Source organism: Taeniopygia guttata, chromosome 1A, assembly GCF_048771995.1.
Source record: "Taeniopygia guttata chromosome 1A, bTaeGut7.mat, whole genome shotgun sequence".
Classification (NCBI taxonomy): domain Eukaryota; kingdom Metazoa; phylum Chordata; class Aves; order Passeriformes; family Estrildidae; genus Taeniopygia; species Taeniopygia guttata.
Genome location: NC_133025.1, coordinates 39,943,472 through 39,968,341, shown reverse-complemented (window position 1 = coordinate 39,968,341; position 24,870 = coordinate 39,943,472). Strand labels below are relative to the sequence as shown.

Sequence of the window (24,870 nt, the reverse complement as noted above, 5' to 3'; positions counted from 1 at the left end):
TTCAAGTAATTTTTATCCATATACTTTTCTTTTAACTTTTAAACTCAGAGCTGTAGGCCAAAGTATGTGTGAAGGCTGATTAATTTTCTTTCATCCAATGTACAGCTGTGCACATTTGAAGCCTTTGTACCCAAGCTGTTCTTGCTGAAATCTTAGCTATATTTCAGTGTCTTTGGTTTGTTGCTTAACAAAAGTTTATTTGTTGCTCATCCTCAGGTGCTCAGACTTCTGCACCTTGCCTGTTACCTTGCACACCCACAGCAAGGTGCACAAAGAAAAGCGCACACAGCTTTTGCAAATAGTCACTTGTTCGAGCCATTAACCATTAATATTTCAGTCTCACAAACCATCAATATAATTTACATATTACCAAAATGCTTCCTCATTAATGGAAAATTACTTTCTAAAATTTTTTTTGTTCTCAGTGTTTTTTGTCATTTAGACCATCACAGGTTTTATTTTTTAATTCACTTTCTCTGTCTGAAGTTTTACTCAAAGAATTTAAGTACATTACAATTCTATTCTAAATGATCAAATTGGAAAATCTTCATAAAATTCTTAACAGGTGGTAGCTTTTCACTTTTAACAGTCTTTTCCTGTCCTAAATGTCAAAGTTAGAAATTTTCTCATAGCTAATTAGAACTAAATATGTGCCCTATCCAAGAATAGCATTATTGTAACATATTCTCCTAACTGTTACAGCTGAAGTACACTGAAATGGGAATTGGTTTAGTTAATGCTAGTATTAACACCTCATAAAAATTTATGAGAAATATTTTCTTTGAGGCAATCCTGATCCACTAAGCAGATCACCTTGTCATCAAGATCAGGCAGGTCAAGCAGAGTCCTTCCTTTCTAACCCCGTGTTTGTTGTCTGGACCTGATTCCCTGTTTTTTCTGTATATTCTGTGTGATGGTGCAACTGCAACTGCAGGAAAAATAGAGACTCACCAGCAGCATCATTTCAGTGTTAGGGAATTTAGTCATTACTTTATTCTGGCTGGGACGTGCAACAGAAATAATTTCATATGCACATGCCTGGGTTGGGCAGTGAAAATCATTCCATCACACATAGTTCTTTACCTTATTTTTCCATAGATATACAGACAAAACCCAAATAAATTCTTGTTCATTATCTTACACAGTTCTTAGTATATGATCTCCTATTGGTTATTGATCCCTTCATCTTTGATGCTAATTTGTGTAGTCTTAAAGATCTTTTCCCAGACCAGGTGTTTCTGATCCCTTCCAGGGGATAATCCTTAATGACCATTTATGTCCTCTGTATCTTCTAGCTACTCCCAATCTATAAATCTTGAGCTCATCAACCCCCACCCGATGAGCAGACTCTTAGGAAGAGAAGCTTCAATTCCCTTTTCCAGCTTCAGAACTGTAATCTTGTCCTTTGTCGTCCAACTCCATTTGTATTTCAGTATAAACCACAGACATTCCCTCACCTCTACTTGCTTGCGCCACATCTCCCTGGTTTTTTGGGAGTTCTGTAGATCCTTTACTGTAGAGGGAAAATACATTGGCATCGAGTATACAGAGGAGGAGCAACAGCAAATAACATCAAGGAACCTGGCAAACAAGAAATGTTTTTTAGTTGGAAATCACTCTTTTAGATCAGAGCATGTCTTTGTACTACTGCAGAGTAGCAAAATAGCTTTTGATATTTTTCACATTAGAGACAACATCTTGCCTTTGGCTTCTTCATCTTTAGAAGATGGATTTTCATACAAAAAGGTCAAGCATTCAAATGGATTTATTGTGTCCAAAATTCTTCAATGTTATATGCAAATATTTTTCATAAAATTGTAATGCAAAAATTATATTTTCATACAGATTTTAAATAAGTCCATAAGTTACATATATCCTATGCAACACTGAAAATAGTAGTACCTGTCTGAATGCTTTCTGTGTAAAAATTTTATATTTTCATACTTACATGATGTAATTTTTTATCTTATATTTGGTTGGTTCAAAACTTACATTAAAAGCAAATGTAAAACCTTAAAATTTGCACCTGATATGGAAAATACCGTGCTTATAGGTGTGAAAATTATTTTCCTGTGATAAGGAAGCTGATACTCTCTATAAAATTGCTTTAATTGCTTTATAAAACAAGGTGCTCTTTCCACTGTAATTTTCTTAATGAATGCTACAGCCTCTTGCCAGCTACCATTGACAGCATTAGCTGCCTTGTCAAAGTAAAAATCGTTCTAATTTCCTAAGCCTCTGGGTCTTGGTCCACATAGTTTTCTGCTGTTCTGTGTTTCACTGTCTAAATGTAGAATAAACAAATTGCCTATATATCAAAATCCTCTTCCACAAAAAAATAAATCAGTCCTTAATTCTATTTAAAAAGTCTGTCCAACACAGATTTTCATGGACTTGCCAGTAGTTCAGGAACAAGATAAGGACATTTAAGGAAAATCATTGGGGCTCTTTCATCATTTCTCCAAGTTATAGTTGCCAACACACAAACTCCCTTTTTTTTTATGTCTACCTTTTGAGAGAAATACATTTGCATGTGCATAATAAAAAGTATAGAAAAACAATTTTCCTTTGAGATGGGTTTCATTCAAAATCTATTTTTTTTATGCCTTTAAAGTTTTTTCTGAATAGTTAGTTTGGTTTCAGAATGAATAAAAGTAAATTTATGTAAGCATTCCTTCATTTTTCCCTCTTTACTTTAATTGGTAGTAAAAAAGTACTGGCTGAGGCCTGATTTCCATAGTTTCACTGGCTTTGCCATACCATGGTTCCATTTACTTTAGTAAAGTTACATTTACTTTGCATCACTGTAATGGAATTATTCTTGTCCAGTCCTTTTCCTGTATATGAAGCAAACAAACAAGGAATTGAAAGTCTAGTAGTAGGAAGTGTGCACTTTTTCACTGTGACCTTTTAAAAAGCTGGGGAAAAAAGAAATACATCTTTGGCAGAAACAGTGTCCCACTTACAACTTATGTTCTGTTACACAAATCTAAGTGTCCAGGAACTGTAACACCTACATATTTACCTAGCTGTTTTCTGCTGGGGTACTTACACGGCAGCCAGAGCTACAGTAATTAGATGAGACTGACCACCTGTACCAGTCACGGAGGAAAAAGCTGCTATGGTCATCTTCATTAGCTTGGGACATGTCATGGGACATGTTATCCTGAGAAAGGTTAGATACTCAGAGTGCTGTTTATGTCAGTGTATAAGAAACCCCGGGATATATCTTATGCCTGTTCTACAAGCCAATACAATCTAAAAATAATCCTAATAGATGTAAAAACCAAATTCAAATCCATAATAATTGCAATTAAAAATAAAAAGGTGAATAGTGAAAACAGTGTGAGTTTTTAAATTCTGTTACTTCAATAGCAGTTTTTCAAATAGATTTGTTTGCATGCAAGCAGAGTCTGTTATTTAGTAGAAATTGTCTAGGACCTACATGTTCAAAGAACCTGCAAGTTAGTCAAAATACCTGAAACTTAATCATCACTTTAAATACCTATGAATTGTTGTGACATTATGAAAAGCTACAAAGGACTTGAGGAGAAGAAGTAACGCAGCAGAAGTCTCTTTTCCAAAAGTCCTTCAGACATTTCCACTTTAAGCTTAGAGTAAGAAACAAGTTAATAAATCAGCCCTTTAAAATTATTGGTCCATAATCTTGGAAAAAATTTTTTTTCTCTAGAAGGAAAAAAGAAAAAGAAGTGTCCAAAATTGCATCAATGTTCTCTTTGTCTTCATATACTATCTGATTCTAGCTGATCTGGTCCTTCAAGAGACTGATCAAACTTCTTGAATCAGAGAAGGTTTCCCATTAAGTCAATAAAAATTAGATCAATATGATTTTTGTTTATAATTAAAGTCAAACTTGTGTTCAAAAGTATAACTCAGGATATTAATTTCATAATTAAGCATGCATATCAGTATTAGTTATATTTATGTTCATCCCTATTTTGGGGAATTATTTTTTTTCTTAAAATTTCCAAATTTTCCAGACTTTCAAAAATAAAATAAATGAAATAAATTATGATTGATGATGATGATTGATGATGATGATAAATTAGACTCTGGTAATGAGAGGCTGGTGGTTTTCTTTTTATTTGATCTGATTGTTTGGGGTTTTTTTGGTGAATAAGATCACAGTACCTGAACTTAAGAAAAACCTGTGTGGAAACCACGTATATTCTCCTCTGAGAAATAGCAAGGGTCATAAAAATCCTGTGGATTAATCTGCTTTATGTGAACCAGGGAAGCACTCCATTGCCCACATTAAAGCCTGTACTATTTGCTACATCATAATTCCTACTTGGGACAAAGCCCTCCTCAGCCTGTAGTTGCCCTGCAGCATAATAAGATGTGTATAGATGCAAAGCATGACTTTAAGCCCCATACATTTGATCTGAAAAAGGAACCAGCATCCAAGGGTCTTGCATTCCCCATCCTTCATCAGACAGAAAGAAGCAGACTGTCTCTGCTTTTAAAGTGAATTTGTCCGCATTGCTACTGTACTTGTTTCACTTGTACAAGTTTACTGATCTGAATGTGATGTAAATTTAAGAGTGAAGCATCTTGGCATTCAGAAAAGGATGTGTCTTTGTAAATAGTTTTGCAGTTTTGAAGCACAGTCCTAGTATACTGTGTATACTATATAATATAATATAATATAGTATATTATATAATTTATGGAGAAAGGGAGAGAAGTGGAGAGAAAGGGAGAGGAGGGAACAATCTTTCCTCTCCTCTCTCTTCCTCCTGTTCTCTTCCTCAAGGGAGTATAGAAAGTTTGTTTCTATTTGGTCTGACTCCTGCAGTGCACTCACCCAGAGATCACTAACAGAGCAGTATGAAATCTAGATTTCACCTTTCACCTGAAGTGCTGTGACCTGCATCTCTCCCTGGTCAGAACTGAGTTAAGTAGCCTTGAGCACTATGTTCACATCTCCTGTTTCACACCACACATATAAAATAGTGAAACACTCCTCTCCTGAAACAGAAGGTAATACATAGTTATCTTAACTTGCTGATATGTGAGAATGATCTTACCATATGTGCATCCAAATGTGGACATAATGAAAACTTGAATTCTAATGTTAGCTTAGCTCTTCCCATTGCACTGAAATAGTTCAATGTTCATTGTGCCAGAAATCAAGTATGTGAGAAAGACTGCAGCCTTGCAGTTAGCATCACAGAATCACAGACTAGCCTGTGTTGGGAAGGACACAGAAGGATCCTGAAGCCCAGCTCATATGTGAGCAGCACATATGAGGATGAAACCTGCAGCCTTCACCATGCTCTCACCAACAGAGCTAACCTCAGTGACACCGGTCACCAAAGGACTAAAGCAGCTGCTTTTAATCCATATTTCTAGAAACTGCTATTTATTCCTCTGGATAAATGCAGTATTTAGATCAGAGGGAGAATGACATGGACTCTGGAGTAAACTGTGACCTGATTGATCTCTTTGGAAATATGGGATCAGGATTTAAAGAAATGTGCTGTTATGCTGGAGGCCAAGTGCACTGACTTGCTGTGTAAAAGGAACTTTCTCTAGCAGTTTTGTAAATGTAGTGAGGAAAGGGGATAAAACAGTCTCTAAATCTTGTACATTGTTTCATAGTTTAATAAGATGGCCAAATCAATGTTTAGAGGTTAAAAAAATTTAATGCTTTATTTAATATGTTCAGGATTCCTGAATTGTTGCTTTTGAGAGATCTACATTTAATTAATTTCCTGGATATTGTCATATTTTTCATTTATAAATGCTAATTTAATTGCATTCAAAATTATAGAGCACACCTGCTTCTCAGTTCAGCTTCTGGTTTTGCTTTCTCTTTTTAAAAATTTATTCAGGAGGAATAATAAAACAAATAAACACAGTAAAATTAATAGCTGCTCTTTTATTCACAAATTTTGTCAGTGAAGTCTGCATGGTTGAGAGGGATATGTGATTTGGGGTATGAAGCCCACTGGTGACTCACAAGGGAGTTCAAGAGCTTTTATTGATTACAGTGTTTGAATAATTTGAAGATAGATCTGTATTTGTTTGCTGACACAGAGTACACAGCAGAATAGAATGATAAAAGTCTGTAAAAAATACTGGTTTCTCCTACCTGGTATTTCTTGGTAATTGCTTTAAATACGTTAGGAAATCTCTACAGGTAATTCCTACTATTTATATCTATCTATCTATCTATCTATCTATCTATCTATATATATATATATATATATATATATATAAAAATTCTTATAGGCATTTTTAACATAATGTTCTCCTCAGATCTATTTCAAACAATCAAGAAAATTTTTTCATCTTTTTTATTTTAAAGAAATGTACCAGAAAAAAACCAAACCAATTGTATATTTTTCAGCTCTTATATCAGTATTGATTTCTACATTAACAACCTTTTTTGGGGGTGGGTTTTGTAATACACTATAAACATCTACATGAGCAAAGCTATGGAGACCTTATCAAAATACTTGAATGAGATATGTGTTTCTCTTCTGCAGCTAATACTTCTTAAGCAAATAAAATTTAGTAAGCAGACTGCAAAACTCACTGCAGTCTGTTCAAAACTGTACGCAGACATCAAATTAACATGTTCTTCCAAACAGGAAACTGAGGATATTTCATCATTTGGAAAAAAACCCAAATCCAGTTCTGAACTATTTGAGTCTATGACAGGTCATTCTCAAAATTGTTCTTTAAGAGGAAGATGTGACCTAGAAGCTTAATCACACATGAAATTTTAATAAAATATAGTGACATCAGGAGCTGTTAAAGGACCTGAAAAATCAAAAAGGTATGATATAAAAATAGAAATTAGTCAAATTGTCCAGGAAATAAAGTGCACGGAGACAAAACCAGAAACCCTGAAGTGTAATATAAGATTCAATTAGTAGAGAATGTAAAACTAAGTAGGAACAAATTCTACTTATATGTTTAAAGGAAGACAAAAGTAAAGGGATAGGAAAGTTCATTAATTACTGTGACTGTTAAATAGTAACAAATACATCAAGATGTTTGAAATATTGAAAATCTCCATGCTTCCACCTTGGAAAGAGAAAGCAACAAAGAAATGAACAAGGAAGAAGACTGGAAGTAATCTCTTTCAATATTTTTGGAACAAATTATTAAACAATTTGCAATAAATAAATCATAAAGTAGTAGTAGTAACAGTAGGGCATAGTCCATACAGACTTTTCAAGAGTGTTCAATGTGAAATTCCTTACTTCAAGATTTGTCACTAAACCTAGTCAAGATTTGTACTAAACCTGAAATATAAAAGATGGTTAAGTCTACCAGCCACAAGCACAGAAGAAAGACAGGCAAAGTGCAGATGTATTTTAGGTCATGCTTAGGTCAACATTTTTGAAAATGTCATAGTTGTTTTAACAGAGAGAAAAATTATACCTTTTTGAATCAAACTAGGCTGGTTTTAGAAGGATTGTAAGTTATTGAAGACAGGATCATAATATGATCTTTTAAAATTTAGACTTCATATAAAAAAACCTAATGTACAACATAAAGTAGAATTTAAAGACCTATGTTTGAGAATATGAACTTGAATCCACTAATACCAAGAAGAGAAAATATCTACCTATGTATAAATAAGACAAAATCCAGTAGTGTGGTACACAAAATCAACTCCATAATGCTACTGGAAATCATGCGTGTACCGAGAGAAATCTGCAAGTTTTCTCAGGTATGGTCATCCACAGTGCCTAGTTTTGACCCTTAATGTTCACAGATATTTTAAAAAATGGGAAATTTTTGAGAGAAGAGCCAAAAATTTTATGACATGGCTTAGTAAAAAACTGTTAGAAGAAATGCATCAATTTCAGTTTAGAGACAATAACAGAGAAGATATTTATTTTTAAGAGCTCTCACATGGTGTTGGTGAAAAAGTGTTCTTGTGGCCTTTGTGGGACTCCTTCCAACCTGTGGTTGTGTTCTTCAGAGGTCAGAATCCCAGCAGGTTTTATCTGTACAATAGTGCCTCTAGGTCCCTGAATGACATTTTCTAACTTTTCAAGACACAAGACAACATTCCGCTAGTTGGAGCAAAATTGTATAGTTCAGATAGTCTGTTTAAATACCATTATAATGCCCTTTGACTCAAACATTCAAACACTCTATTATTTCTCTTCACCTGACATGAAAACCACATTAAGGCTTCCTGGTTCTCTGCCAGTTTTATAGTCAGAGAGAAAACACTGGCAAGAAAGAATATTTAGCTGATCATAGGCACTCACTTCCTGGATATGTTCCACAAGATTTATCTGGAAACTGGCTGGAAGCTCAAGAATGATGTCATCTGTGTTTCATGTATCTTAGTCTACTGCATGGGGAGACCTTTATATTCTTAATGCCAAATCTTGCAAATGTTCAGTCACGCATTTCACTTCAACATGAAGCAACCAAAAACATCAGATGAAAATGTCTATTCATCAAAACTGAAATATTCACACCTCAATAAGGAGCCAAGATCTGGTGTTGGAGCAACATATGAAGGAACCGCACATTATGTCAAATATTCACCAACAGTGTGATAATTTCTTACTGTCTTTTGGCATGTAACTTTGTGAATGGAACAAGAAATATCCATTATGGAACTGTCTCCAGGTAGTTTTAAATTTACCATTCCTAAGCAATTTCATAAACTAGGCCTGGCTGATATGTCCCAGCCACATATCTGAAAAGTCACAGAATAGCAGAATATTTTGAGTTGGAGGGACCCAGATGGGATCAAGTCTGACTCTTAAGTGAACAGCCCAAATGGGGATCAAACCCACAACCTTGGCATTATTAGCACAGTGCTCAAATCATTCTATTAAATCACAACCATGTATGTAGCATCTCAGGAATTTATACAGTCTTTATTAATTGCTTTTGGAAATAACCCCTTTTGATCAATATAAGCATGATACAAATACCCAGTGCATGCCTTCTGTTGTATTATTGAATATTTTTGTTAAATATTTTGCACAGAAAACTTGCCCATGTTAGAATATTTTAATTACACTTATGTCTTTTTTTTTTAAATCATGTTGTACTTCACTCTTTCTGGATTTTTTTTTTTTTTTTTTTTTTAATTCTGTATCAGAGGAAGATAATACTGCAGAGGTGTGGTCAGGTCTGTGTATGACAGGGACCCTCAGTTGACCAAATGACACATCTCAAAACTCAGGTCAATACCACTAAGAAAATTCACTAGTGCTATATATTCAAAATAGATATGGCAGAGAGAAATGAAAATCCATGAGACACAGATGATAAAAAAAGAAAAAAATGGCTCTGATATGAAGAGAAACAGAATACACTAAGATCCCTCTTAAAGCCTTGGGAAATGGAGGCAAATCTATGCAAGACATTATGAATGACAGATACAGTAAGGTGCACTAAGATATAGTGTAGGTTAACACAGCTTTTGAACATAGAAAGAAACACAAGAGCTGTGCAAAATACTATTTTACTTTAAAATGAGGAGAAAGGGTCTGATCTGAGGCAAGGAGACTACAATTCAAGTTCTTTCACAGTGAGAATCCTTTTCATACTAAGTGTCTAGTTTTGTTCTAAGTAGTGCTCTCTTCTCCCTCATACTACTTTTGTAACCACTATTGATTTTAACAAAAAAAGATGTGCATGAAAAATACTAGTCTTTTGTCAGAAAACAAAATGTGTAGGACATGGTCCCTACTGGCTTTGCTGGGGCTTTAATTTGGTTGGTTGGTTGGTTTTGCTTTATTTCTTCTCCTGAAACACACACACACAAAAAAAATTACATTTAAAAATCAGAAATCAACAAAACCAAAATCCCAGAAAGATTTTTTTTTTTTTAATTTCACATTATGTTCTTTTCAGGAATAAACATAAGCTGTATTTTCCAGTTCTCTACTTGCTTATATGAGTTTCATGTTCTGTCTATTGCCAAAGATTATGCTATAAAAGTTTTATGACAGGTCAGGTCTGTTGAAGAGATGCTAAAGGAAGGGGAGTTTTTCTGATCTCTATCCTTCCATCAAATTCAGCTGCTTCTTGCCAGTTAGCTGTTTCAGATGGATGACAAATTTAGTTTTTCCTTGTAAGCAAATGAAACTTGACAAGCTGGATCTAGGCATCTAGGCAAATTACAACACTGAAAGCCCTGATAGGATTTTAATCTAGAGTGAAAACATTTTTCTAACCAAACATAATTTCATAATATTAATGGTTTACCACAAAGGCTTCTAATTTTTTAACCAAAACAATTCCATGCTCAATCCCTGGATTTACATTTTGTTTTGACTTCTCCTTTTCTTTTTTTTTTCCTTAAATTATTCCAAAGCCCTTTGTATTAAGGCTTATAATGACAATATCCTTTGACTTTTGAATTCCACAAATACATGTAAATGTAAATAGATTTTCTGATTCTGTTGCCATGTTTCATTTAAAAGTAAAAAGTATTCCTTGGAATACAAAAGCAGATATTTCTTATTTTGCTGCCTTTTATAGAAACTGTTTAGAAACAATTTAAAAGCTGAAATCCTTAAATGACAGACAGTGTTTAAAATATGTCACAAAAAGAATTAGACCATAAATTTAAAATTCATGGTGCTATTCTGTGGGACATCCTCTAGTACTTATTTGTACATTGATAACAGAGAAGGGAGAGTGCAGCTCTGAAGCAATATTATGGTTTTTTAAAGTAATTAAGAAGACTGCAAAACTGAAGAATAATTTTTGTATTTTACAGCACAAACTACGTAACATAATTAGATAACTGATTTTGATACCAAATTTGAACTCATGCCCCTGCAGCTACTTTGCTGTTGGGTGTGTGCTTTGGAGAAATCAAAAAGCAAAAGTGCTTAATGTGTGTCTCCACCAGCACAGCCTACTCATAAAGAAATCAAAAGTGCTTAGAATTATGAGGCTGAGAGCCTGATTTACACAGAACTTTTAATAAGTCTCATTTCCTTTCAGATAATTTAAATATTTACTGAGTGTTTTTCTTAATCAGTGTTACAGGCAGACTGCATTTAAGGGATACAAGCTTTTCGGTCTTTGATCAGTTTGTCCTTACCGTTCCTAAAATCACATAAAAGAACAAAATTAATGCACGCACTAGGTGTTGGAAATAGTCTGTGAGGCACCCAGGACATAGTGGTAAACTACTGAAAATTAAACATCTAATGCTAAGGAAACAAACAGAAAACACAGCCTAAACCAGTTCATTTTTTTTTTATCATTTGTTAGGAATCAAAACTTCTTAAGAAAAATCAAGACAGAATAATTTGATATATTATCAGGTATCATCAGATATCAGATGATATCAGATATCAGACATGATATCATATGGAATTTTTATATATATGAAATGTTTTATGTTTCTATTTTAAACATTTTACATCACTTAAAGAAGATATAAAAAATAGATCAGTTCAGTTGTGTTAATATTTTCCTCCTCCAAAAAAGCTTGCTTTGCCAAGATGGACAAAGTGTTTCAGTAAAACAAAAAACATAGACATATTTGTATTCCTAGGTCTATTGTTAAGGAGAAGCACTCAGTATGTCCTCTTAGGTCTATTGATCGGGAAGTTCATACAGTTTTATTTCATGGAGGAACCAGAGGTTTATGTCAGTGGTATAGGCAGACATCCTAGTTAGGGAAAAGGAGGGGACAACTCTCCTAACTGCTGCTCTTCAAGGAAATTAATGAATGTGCATTCCATTTCCTGACTCTATTTCTAATTTATTTTCAGTGATTTCAAGACAGCAACTCTCCATATCCTTTTAAAAATGCTACTAAAAATATTATATATGTCAGGACGACATGCATTCTGTAAACTGGTTGACATATGTTCCAGATAATGCCAACAAGTAGTAAACATTTGAGTATTTTTTCCTTTTGGAATAAAAAATTGTGACTAAATTACATGCACTAATTTAAAACCTAGCCTTCAATCCAATACTGAACTGTTTTTTTTCTCCTTTCAAACTTACCATATCAAGTCATATATTAGGCGACACTTGAAATGCATATTATGTGAGGTTTTTCTTTTGGTTTGATATCTTCATATTTTCTCTTGGGAAAGAAAGAATTTTATATGTTTGAATATTATTAAGACCTGAATATAATGTAATCATCTGATATGTTTCTAGTGCATTAACTTACTCCACTTCTCTAATTTCTATCATATAAAGGAAATTATACTCCGGACATAGAACATGAATTTGATTATTGTTCTGTAGAAATGTATTCACACAAATGGAGAATAAATGGAATAGAAATATAACTAACACATTGTTTTAATTGTTTTCAAAGTAAATTAAAACAGAAAAAAAAGAATACTTTAACCTGCAAATATTCCATCATTCAGGCACCATTGATACCATATTCATTCCATAAATAACATCATTACTGAAGTATGTATAGTCAGTGTCATTAATTATACCAGGCAATCATTAACTGACGAGTGAACACCATGCACTAATATTTTCCTACAATAAAATATATGCGCATAGATATACATGCACACGGACACACACATATGTACTGTTGCGACACTATCGGTTTCATTTTTATTCACTTTTTGCTAATATTCAGAGGGATATTACATGTTGTTCTCATTGGGAGGTATGTTGTCCTTCTTTCATGCTAAGATGAGGAATTTTCTGATTTTGATACCTTCTTTTATCATTACTACTTTATTAATATAATATAATATAATAGTAAAGGATAGAAAAATGAAATTATTGTTATTAATTTATTTTGTATGATTTTCTGGCCTGTATCTGGTATTAAGTGAGCTGTAACCTTTATGGAGATTTATTATGAAGAAAAAATAAGACAGAAAACCATACTCCAAACCCCTGATCTTCCATGCTGTATTTATATTTTGTTAAAGCAAACCAGTTCCAAGACAGACCAGCAAATTAGGAAAACAAATTTCTCCCTCAGAATATCTCAGTTGCTCATCTTCCTATATAATGTTCAATATATTTCCAAGAATAGTGGATGCATTATTGTGACCCCTGATATTCAAAAACTGGGCTCATAATATATATTATCCATTGAAATAGAAATGACACTAGGAAGACCAGGGGCAGATCCTCCACTATATATGATAGATGAATATCAACACATTTTTGTTAGATCTTCTTCCAGCACAGGCATTCATGTGGGGAAAATAATTTATGTTATATTACAAGCAGCAAGTCTGTTTGCCACTCCTGGTGTTTTCATTAAAAAAAAAAAAAAATGTATATATATATATAGTTCAAGCTGTATAAAAATTTTATTTTTGTTTTCAAATGCTAATGAATGCTCAGTTTTGAAAGCAAATAGCTTGATAATGTAAATCAGAATAGTGTTCTTTTTGGGAATTTAATAAGCTACTTTATAGATTATTTTTGGAGACTTTTCACAAAATAATACTCATCATACTAAAACACTGACAGAAGGGTTTAAAATAAATAAAAATTAGATGAATTTAAAGAATCTTTTGGAAGTTTAAGCCTCAGTATAATCCTGGAGCAGGGGCTACAGCTTTTAATTTCCTACTTAATTTCCTACCTGCTACAAAAGCAGAAAAGTAGAATTAACTACCCTTCTTTGCAGTGTAATGTGTAAAATCAGCATTATTTTTCATGAAGGAAGTATGATTTCTCAGGCTTAATTTTTAACTTATTTAGTAGAATTAGATTAACTGTTAATATTCTGAAAAATTAGATAAATAAAACGCTGTTACAGAACTGCAATTTGTATGAGCTTTGCTTTGGTAAAGGCATAGAAATTGAAATTTTTATGTGGTGTGTTTCTATTTTTTTTTCAGTATAGGTGCCTATCACTGCCAAAACTTGAGATGCATTTTTCAAACACATTGCAAGTTACATTGTAATCACTCTTATTTTGTCTCAGAAGACTATTACTGTCCTTTGTATTTTAGTGTAATTTTGCAAAACGCTTGATGATATTAAAGGATAACATGAATTTAAAGTTCAATTTGGACACATTTAAACATACATAAACTACCCATCTGGTAGTTATAAAAATAATCTTTATTGTTACTGACTGACTAATTATACACTGTTCTCCTACACAATCATGTCAGTGGTCATCAAAATGTTTCAGTAGAAAAATTTGCCAGCTGTCACTTGTATTATTGAAGAGACAATGGTGATTAAAAAAAGTTGATGAGTGACTTCAACAGAGTGACGAAGTGTATCTTTCCACCAAACCAGAAATGCTGCATTAATGGAAAAGTACAGTTTTGATAAAATCCATTAGCATCAAAGCCTCCAGACGGAAGGTAAAGCATGTCTGTGTTGATAAAAAGACCTTTCATGCCAGTCAGATTCAGTAAGTCTTCCTGGGTGGATTCACATTTATAGTAAATGGTGTGTAGCTTTTTGGCTAAGCTTAAATATAATTGACATCAGCCTCTTTAGCCCAGAATAAGAATGTTCATAAGAGGAATAATAGTTTAAAATCACATGTCACCAGAATAATTTAACTGATGTAATTCAAGTCTATGTAACTTTCCTATATATTTAGAACCTTAAGCAATTTTCCGGGTTTTCAGATTTTAAAAGCTTCAATATGCTTGACAAGAAAACTTTGATAGCACCAAGACAGAAAAAAAAAAGTATAAAATAAATAATGAATAGTATTCTATCTGTCATACACCCCAAATGGAATGGTAGTTCAACTTAGGTCATATTAGTAATACGTCAAATTGACAAGATGTGGTCAACTGTGTTAATGATTTATAATGCCTTTGGTCATCATCACATACTTATCTTTATCCTCCATGCCGCAAATCAAAATATCTTGTACTTTCCTAGTCTTATAAAGAATAGATAAATTTTTAGTTTACAGGGACACAAAATAATGAGCAAGAGTCTGCCTAAACTATTGTCTTTTCCAGTATGGCTGAAACTACTGTTGACCATAGATTTACAGTCACACTCATGAAATGGCATTTTAAATGAAGAGTAAATATGATTGATTTGATTAGCTAACCCCATAGCAATGCATTAGACTGATATGTCAGAAACAAGTAAACTGATCATGATAGCTTGACCTAAATCTTCAATAAAAGAAATTTAAGAATAATTTCAGGTGTCACTTTAAATACAGCTCTAAAATCTAGTATGATAACACCTGGGAGAAAATGCAAATTAAGCAAGTAAATGGCCTGGAAACTTAAAAAGGCAATGTCAGCTGATTCCTGACACCAGGGAAGTAGAGATTTGGCAGCTTTTACAACCTCCAGTTGCTGTTTTCATTCTCATTATGTGGAAGGCCAAGTATTTCTCTCACCACAGGCTGATATGAGACAAGGTTCTATACTGGCCACCAGTTCATATTTCATGTGTCATCAAGTCACTAGATAGGTGAACAGGAATTATAAGAATTTATGTATAATACCTGTATGCATATATTACACTGAATGATTATACGGTATAGAAGACTGATGGATGACGATTGATATACAGTATAGAAGACTACTTGAATTCACTGAGCCCTGAAGCTGATGCTCTGATTTCCTTTTAATATTAGGTTTTGCTGGTACAAAGGCAGGAAGTATAGGTTCAGTAGGTACAAAGAGCATGCCTCAGCCTGGAGCCAAGGCTGAAAGAATCATTCAAATGACTGCCTAGTTCTTCTCTTTTGCAGAGATATCTGCTCTGTGTCAAAGTAGCAGCATCTTCTTGAATGTGCATTTTCTCTCTGAAACTTTCTAGTATTTTTCTTCCACCCATTCTGTTGATTACTGACTGCTCTGTGTTACTTCTGTGTTTGGTTGTTCTGTAGTTTGTCCAGAACTGCGCAGGTGGTGAATGCTGAAACAAACTACAGAACCTGCCTTCAGCCATAAAGATGACAGAGGAAGACTATGCTGTTGGGATGCAAAATTATATAACTATAGTCCTGAGTTTCCTGTGTTCCATGGGAAGAAAAACACACCTGGTACTGAAAAGCAATATTTAAAAAATGATAATTTAGAAATATAATTTGTTAAAAGTCAGAGGCTACTGTTTGAAGTTCTTTGATGGACTAAATAGAGGAATAGACAAGAATTTTTCTCTCAATTTTTGCAGTTTAACAGACCTTATAGGTCCGTTAGGGCTATTCTATTTTGTTGCATGTGACCTGAACCATCTCCTGCAAGCCCAAACCTGAAGAAAATAAAGCAAGGCACCTATCTCCTTAAATAAGTTAGTCAGAGATGAAGAAAAAGCCAGCAAGTCTCCTACCCTGCTACTCTGAACATTTTTTTTCCTGTTTATGACTATTGTTGCCTACCCAGTTAATGAATCAGATATTTTACTTTTATTTCAGCCTCTAAATTAAGTTTTTCTACCAACAGAAAGTTCCAATTTTACTTGAAACACTCAAGAAGCAACAAAAGATTATGAAGCCACATCCTAGTTTCATTGATTTGCATTGAGATTCGTCACAAAAATAAAGTTTCATTTCCCTTTTGTTTTGGTATATATAAACTTAATCATACTGTGTGTTCAGTTTTTTGCTTTTCTTTTGAAGAGAATGTCTCTGAAATTGAATTTGAAATCTCTCTTTTGGTTTTATATACATTTTACAGTGTGCATAACTGTCTTGTTCTTCTTTGTCCTGCATTCATTTTTCCAGTAGGTTTTGTTCCTGTTGTTTTTCAGTTGGTTGGCTTTTTATTAGCAGACTAATATTGTCACTGAAAGAGATGTATTATAACATGACAACATTAATAGAGAAATAGAGGTACAGTTTAATTTATTTGAAAGTTTCAAGGCCTGACAATCAAAGTGGACAAATATAATATAAATTATTTGCACATTTTGGACTTTTGAACCAGAAAGTTCTTTGGGATTTTCTAATGACAAGGGCAGGTTTATTAGCAGTGATCTGCTCTTTTTGCCGTCAAGACACAGGGAAGCTATGTTTAAAAAATCTGTTCTGATAGTTTCCAAACTAGCATGCTACTTCCATGAAATTAAGTCTTAAAGTAAATTTATATTGTTTACAGATACTTCTCTCAGTTTACTGGTTAAAGTAAATATGAATATAAAGTTAATGTTAATATGCATCAACAAATATACCCCCATTTTAATTGCAAAATAAACAATTCCTCTCTAGGAAAGACTCCCAAGCTTTGGGAGGGATGAATTTGCCCAGCTTCTTCCTACTTCCATGTTAAATGACACACCTCAACACTGTAAATCCAGCTGTTCTGCAGATGCTTTGTCTGTTAACTAGCTTTGATTCTTTGTACATTGATCTTTTGTTGTAACTGTGATGGTGCTTGCTGAGCTTTTTTCACTCTTCACACATCTGTTTCAGATCCGCTTCTCACCTCCTGCCTTTTGAATAGAGGAATTATATGGGATTTCTGGGGACTAGTTCTTCAGCTCCTCCTATGTGGTAATTTAAATATTACTGTGTTTTGATTTACTAGATTTTATACTATGACATCATGGCATATTAGATGGCTGTAATGTGTATCTCCAGAGATGTGTTCATCATAGCCAGACTAACGGGAAACAGGTTCCATCTAAAAATATCTGTGTATTTTACTGATTTTCTCTCAACAGCATAACTATGGAAGCAATGGTAAAACTGGATGGACAGGGTATTAACAGGGTTGCATTGGGAGTTAGGGTGTGATTGTGTTATGAAATCTGAGCCATTGTTCACATCTGAGAACAGCTTTTGTATATAATCCACCCCTTGGGTAAACTAAATACTCCCCACCCTCTTGTGCAGAAGGACAAGTCTGCAATCTGAAGTGACCATAAATATTGATTTGGGCTGGCAATGAAGGCCAAGTCACCAAGTCCTTAATATGTGAAAATTCTTAACTTAAGTGGGAATTTTTCCTGAACTAAAACAGGTGGGCTACATGTAACTAACATATAGATAAGGCGTTTTGTGTTTAACAGATAATAATGAGATGGTGGCCTAACTTGTTCTGCTCATGAAAAATATGTTCTCCAAGCTATCAAACTTTCTCCAAGCAAAACAACTTATACAAAAGAAATATAAGTATATATACAACAAAAATGGGGTGCCTTCACATCTGTTAGCATCTTTCTGTTTTCCCTTTTCTAAGCTTTTTTTAATTGTGACTCTAATAAATTGCCCTTTTGTTTTGACAAACTATAACATTAATGAAATTGTATGGTTTAAAGTACTAACCTGAAAGTGCTATCAGGGCAAAAGTTCATTTTCAAAGGTTCTCAAAGTTCATAAATTTAAGGAGAATTCTGAATTTAAAAAATGTTTCTGAAAAATAGCCCCTAATTAAAACCAAGAACAAAATAATTTGATTGCAGAAGCAATTTACAAATATATATTACAGGGCAATCAAAATGCTTTTTTCAGTTTTAGCCTTTTGGTTTGTTATCGCAGGGAAATATAATGCAAAATTTTAAAAAAATCGGGGAAAACAAATTTTGGTTCCCGAAAGGTTCAAATGAAAAACTTTGTTTGGTATGATAACAGAAAAAAAAAAGAAAAAATCATGAATGCAGTTCCTTATGTTAATGTCACATACATCTTTGTCAATTATAAGTAGGTGTGTGATTCTCCTGAATGAGTGTATCTGTTTCTAACAGCTGCTAGTAGAAATCCTTCTCCAAATATTTCTCTGATTAAACACTGGAAAAATTTCTGTAAATGAGCTGGATTCAAAAAACCATCTGTGGGACTTTGATAGATAGCAGTCATTCATATTTAAGAAAATCTTCTGTAATTGTAATTGAAATAGTGGTTAAATTATTTTTGAAATTCACGTATAATAAGTTTCTGGCAACTTTGTTATCAATGGATCATTTTTCTAGTGAAAAAAACACTACAAATTGTAAACATCACAGCTATAGTATCTTCATGCATGCTAATATTATAATTCCTATATTAAAAATTGACCTGAAAAAAGAGCATGTCCAATATCATCTCCTCTTTGTATTCAGTCAGCATCACTTTCAGTACAATTTACCTAAACTTGAAGGGCTTCTATTGGGGTGAAATTACTCACATTAATATTTTGAAATTATAATAAGCAGAAGGTAGTTAAATTTGTGCCTTCTAAAGAAAAATATTTTAAAAGGAGGATACTCAAATTGTAACCCAGTACATTACCAATATCTGCCAGATTAATTTATTCCAGTGCAAAACAACAGAGTTATGGGAAGATATTTCTTTCCATAATAGGCTTTTCACTGTACCACTTACAGTGCTTCATCTCCAATTATCAGTGAGATTCTCTACCCTCAGAATCTGAAACAATCAAATAGCTCAGGAGATGGCCTTTCCCTGGGTCCGAAAACATGCAGCTTGCACCCTAAACAAACTGACAACCCTTCCTCTGATAAAGGAGAGGTGTTACATTTTAATCCTTGCGTGGTGATTGCTCAGGATCAGGAGCTCAGGACAAAAAGAAATATTGACTATTTGATTATTTGGCATGACTTTGAAATGCTACCCCTTTGGTTTTGAAAGTGTCTCAAGGTATACGTGAGGAGATCAAAATGTCTTCTGAGCTCATTAGCCCTAAAGGGCATATTTTGAAGGATGTGTGAGAGTGACATTTCAAAGACGGGACTGATTTCACTTGTCTTCTTTCCTAAAACAACTACATATGTAAAACCATGCATTAATTCATTAGACTTATCTCTTTAAGTGTATTTGTATCAGCTCTTGCCTTTTTTTTTTTTTTTTATGAGAAGTAATTATATTCATAGATCTACAAGAGCTACTTTCCATTATAATTTTGAACAGTAAAAATTCTCTGTCTAAACAAGGGGAAGTCTTTTGGCAGGCTGCCAGTCAACCTCCCAGTACTACAATTTTCCATATTTTTCTGTTATTTATTTAATCACCATAGTTGCATACATTACATTTTTCATGCCTGCAAATGACAAAAAGCCGACTTTCTAATTTTTTGGCATCCATATCTTCAGGAAAAGCCAAGGCCAAAATCTGCCATTGACCCCACCTCTACATTGTTTAAGACAAGAGACCAAATGTTTATGTCTGCTCAAATCCTCCTTTAAGATTTTTGAAGTTTCTTGATTACAGAAAACACAAGTTAAATAAAAAAATATTTGTTAATATTTATATGCATGTATTAATAAGAAAATAATTTTATTTTATAATATGTCAAGGCATAGAAATTTTTAATACTGCTAAATATTTTGAAACTGTTTGCAGAAGTCTTAAATGGCTAGTTAGACAAGATATTTATAATCTCACTTCAGATGTTAAGGGCAGTAATATATAAATGATGATAATTTACAATGTAGGACTTCCTTTTAGCTAATGATGCACAGACTGAAGTCTAACCATCCATTAGGTAACTCACACGTGAAGATCAAGCTTACCACACAGACTTCATGGAAGACTATTTCAAGACTACTATATCAGTTAGACATTTCATTTATTGAATTATCATATATTTTCTTTCTGATAAATAATGAAGGACAAGTTTGAAAAAAAACCCAACTAAACCAACAAACCAACCAACCAAACAAACAAAAACCTCCAAACCAAACCAAAACCAAACATATTAAAATTTTTTTCAATCACTTCAGACCAGTTTTTGTAAACCAGAAATAGTCTGGGTCTTTTAAAGGCATGGTTTTCTCAAATTTCCCAGTGTTCAAAACTCTCCTAGACCAACATTTTTGATTAGAGTCCCCTTGACGATATGAAGCACTAAAAGAGATCTTGCTAGAAATGCTGTTTAGTTCTAAGGCATCTGTCTAACTAACTGTATAACAGGTTGAGGCAAAAATGGAAAAAAGTATTTGATTCCCATTAGATTAGATTTTAGAAAGCCAGGCCTGGTATATTTACTTTGTCTGACTTGGATGATCTCCTTCTAGCTGCCTAGAGAGTATTTTTAATGTTATATCTGTAAAAGACATAACGTGGGGAAAGACAGAAAAGAGAACCTCCAGGGTCTCAATCAAACTTGCTAACTGTAACTGAGTTTTTTTCCTGAAGTGAAAAGATTTTCTTACAGTAAACTTAGAGATTCTCTTAGAGGGCTTGTGGAATCCTGGAGGAGGAACAGAGCATTGAATAAAGTTGCTCTTGCTGAGAGCACTTTCCAGCTAATAATTTGCAGTCTTAGATAAATCAGGATACCGCAGGGCATCTCACTGAAAAAATAGTTTTTAAAACAGTGAAATGTGTATAACAGTGTGCAGACTGGTAGCAAGCAATTCATTAATTTAAATGCACCACGAAAATCACACTTACGATTAAATATAATTAAAATGACTAGAATCTGGGGGTGATTTGAAAGTGTATGTTTTCCTATGGTTTTGATATTGGTAAAAAAATTTGAAAACCTGGTGGTCTAGCTCCTGATGTTGGTCATTCTCACAGTGTTTAGATGTCACGAGAGAGCAGTTCAGAGGTGTGACTAATAAACTGTGTGCTGTGTGGGGAAGGTCATATTGGAGCTTACATTATAAGTAGTTTAGAAAAAAACTCGTGGGGAAAAAATAGCTCCTTATCCATTTCTACTAATATAGAAAGTACCCTGGGTTAGTTTCTGTTGCAACTTCCTTGCTTTCAATACTATGTGAAAACAAAAATACTGATCTGATAAATCAGAGCAAACCCTTGGCATTTTGAGACAATCAGTGTAATTTCCCTGCAGTATAATTTTGCACTTCAAAATCAGTTTAATTTTGCACTACATGGGTGAAAACACTCCTTTTGTCCTAGGGTCATTCCACTGATGTCAGGTTGTTTTGATTACAGCAAATAAACTGTATTTTTCTGTGCAGAATTTAACACATGCTGGATCTTTTTGTGTTTATTCTCTACTCCTTGCAGAAAGAAATAAATGATATGAGTAAATGTAATAACATTATTTTAAAAAAGATATTGAGTCTTTTTATAGTGCTTTACATTCTTGAGCATGTCTCCAAAAGGAAAAGATTGTTCCCCTCCAATGTTTTTATTTTTCTTCTTCAACATGGAAAAGAAAACAATCTTGAAATTCTAGTTGGGTGGCTGATTTTTTTTCTTGTTTTGTTTTGTTGTACTTACAAGATTACCTATTTGGATGATATTCACTTTATATTTAGAATAAAATATACAAAATTCACTTTCTATTTATAAAATTCATTTTATATTTAGAAGGTTCTAGATTATAAAGCTAGTGAGTTTTATAGGTATTATTTCAAAAGTTTCCTTTCTCAGCGTTTAAAGACAGATCCCAATGGAAATATTTCCTATGCAATTAGCTTCCTTAACTGCACTGATGCAGTTTATTATCTGTTTATTTTATATCATATTTTCTAAGAAGCAAATTTTGCCTCTGGATGCACAAATGTGGCTTCCATTAATGTAATGAAAATTGCATGTGTGCATCCAAGGGTCATATCTTTCCTTAAAAGTGAGATTTATCTTCAAATTAGCTGCTCTAAGAGCCCTGGCTAGGAATTCAACTACATGAATCAATTTTATTAAGAAAAGATGAACTGTAGTGGAATTCTTTTTAAACCCTTCTTGTTAAAATGTTCAGAGATGATATTTAGATACCAGCAGAAATCTAACTCTATAAACATTTTCTCTGGTGTAAAACTGGATCATTTCCAATGATTATTTCAGATGCTTTGGCTCTAATGACCTTTAGGTTGACTGTCCTAGAAAACAACTATCTTGCGTCTTTGCAAAATCCTTTTGAAGTTAATGAGAATCCATGTGCATAAAATTCCCTTTTCAAGATTAGATTCTAAATAACCAAGGAATTTGGATGGGTATCAAGGACAGTAAAGAAAAGGAGATTTAAAAATCTTCTCTAGACATTTCAATTTCCTTTATATTTCTTGAAGGAGACATATAATTCTTCATTTGTAGGATATGGCATGTGACTACTTGGTGGGTTTGAGTGGATACATGACTACATTTAAATAAATACTACATATGTTTATAATAGTCAATTCTGCCTATTGAACTGGTTAACACAACTGAATTATAGCTCTTTTACTTAAAAGAGTAATGATTACTTTAGGAATGGAGCTTATTTTGCAAATTATGTACAGCAAGATCTGCTATTATCAATAATGATCAGAACACTTAATTTTGAGCTTACTGTGCTAAAATAAAAATTACTTCCAAATTGTCAAAGTAACCAGATGGTTCACATTTAGAAGTACTTTTATAAGCATTACTTTGTCTTTTAAATGAAGACTGTCTTAAAATCTTTTTCTCTTATGCAGACAGCTTAAGCTATTTTTTATTCATTCCTGGAATAGTAACACATCATTATGTACAAGCATACAGAAATTACAAGGAGCTGAGAGGTGGGTCACTTTTTATAGGTATCTTACTCAGAAAATGAAATAGTTGTCTTCTGTTTCTGTCCTTCAGTACATAACTTACTTCTAGCTTGTTCAAAACAACTTGTACACTCATGTTTATTCTATTCTTGACTTCATAAAGATGACAGCTAAATTTTAAAGAGTGCACACAATTCCCCCTTTCAGCATAAGCTTGCTTCATTTCCCAGTGTTTCAGTGTGTTAAATATTTGGCCTATAGGGAGCTCCAGATATGGTGGCCAGAATACCAGTTTACTTGCTGCTGAGTGCTCAACAGATCCAGGCAGATCCAGTCTTTATCCCACCCTGGATCCTGAGCTGCATCTGAAGACATCCAAATAGGAACACTGGATATGCTAATGACAAAAGCATCTTTTCATTCTTTTGGATAAAGAATGAAAATTAAAGACTTGCTCTTCTTATAAATTTGCCCATTATTAGATCCTCATCGTTCTCCTAAATGATGAACTATAAATGAAATGCCTGGACATGTGAACAAAATAAACAGATAAAAAGTAAAGTAAAGATATTTTTTTAAATCTTAAATGTTTATATATATATAGTGGAGGCTTTATGCCTTTATTGAACATATGCTAGGTTCTGCAAAAGAAATTGGAATTTTTATCCTTAAAGACCAATTTTTAATCACATAATTTCCGTGGATATAAAGACATTTGCATAGTTACTGAAGCATATAGTTAATATTCCTGGGCTCATAATCCTTTAGCAGAAAGGTTCAACTCCCACAGCCTTCACACTAACAGAATACTGATTACTAGGGTTAATGATTATGCAGCAGAAACGCAATTTTCAGAAAAATAACAATTTTTAAGTAGGATAAGACTACTTCTATGTTGATTTTTGCTAGGTACCTCCCCCCCACCCCTTATATCTTCAGTTCTAAATTGAGTGAACATTAAATAAAAGTGGTTTTGAGACTTCTATGGCTTCAAAAACATTGGTTTAAAAACTAATCTCATTTCCCTCTTCCATCTGTTACTACATAGTAATCACAGAACAAAATCTTCTTTTCTCTTGAAGAATAGACACATTGGTAAGCCTATATATTGTGTGACTGTAATATATATTTCTGACAGGATGATCTATGGTATTTTGGGAATAACATGGCTGTAAGTATAGGAGGAAAATAATAAGGAGATCAGTTTTATAAATGATGAAGAAAGTACTTAGTAATAAAAACTGCAATTTCCATGAAGAAATCTACCCTATTAAAGAGACTGAATTTGATAGGAGTGACTTAAAAGCCAGTCTAGTTGTAGTATAATATTCTTTCTATATTTTTTTATATTCTGTCATCAGAATAATTTCCACTGGAAACCAAAAACAATGAAAAATATTGCTGCAGTATGAACTTCCATTCCATTTCAGGATTATTTCAGTGCATGATGATGTACTCAATGTCCCACAAATTCACACTTTCTGGTTATCTCTGACAGCTGGGAAGACAATCAAAAATAATCTGCTCTTTTCCACACTTGTAACAGAGCTATTATATTTGAGGGAAGATTATATCTGTCAGAT

General features: G+C 33.4%; 1 long non-coding RNA gene across 5 annotated transcripts in view; it reads left to right on the top strand.

The window, feature by feature from the left end:
- Positions 1 to 24,870, top strand: part of LOC115492053 (uncharacterized) — a 177,879-nt gene that overhangs the window by 75,806 nt on the left and 77,203 nt on the right. For 4 of the 5 annotated variants that reach the window (XR_012053456.1, XR_012053455.1, XR_012053454.1 and 1 more), the window contains exon 2: positions 17,331 to 17,411. This is a non-coding gene — a long non-coding RNA (uncharacterized lncRNA). Of the gene's footprint in view, positions 1 to 15,828; positions 15,963 to 17,330; positions 17,412 to 24,870 lie in introns of those variants that run through there. The other variant, XR_012053457.1, reaches the window with a different exon arrangement.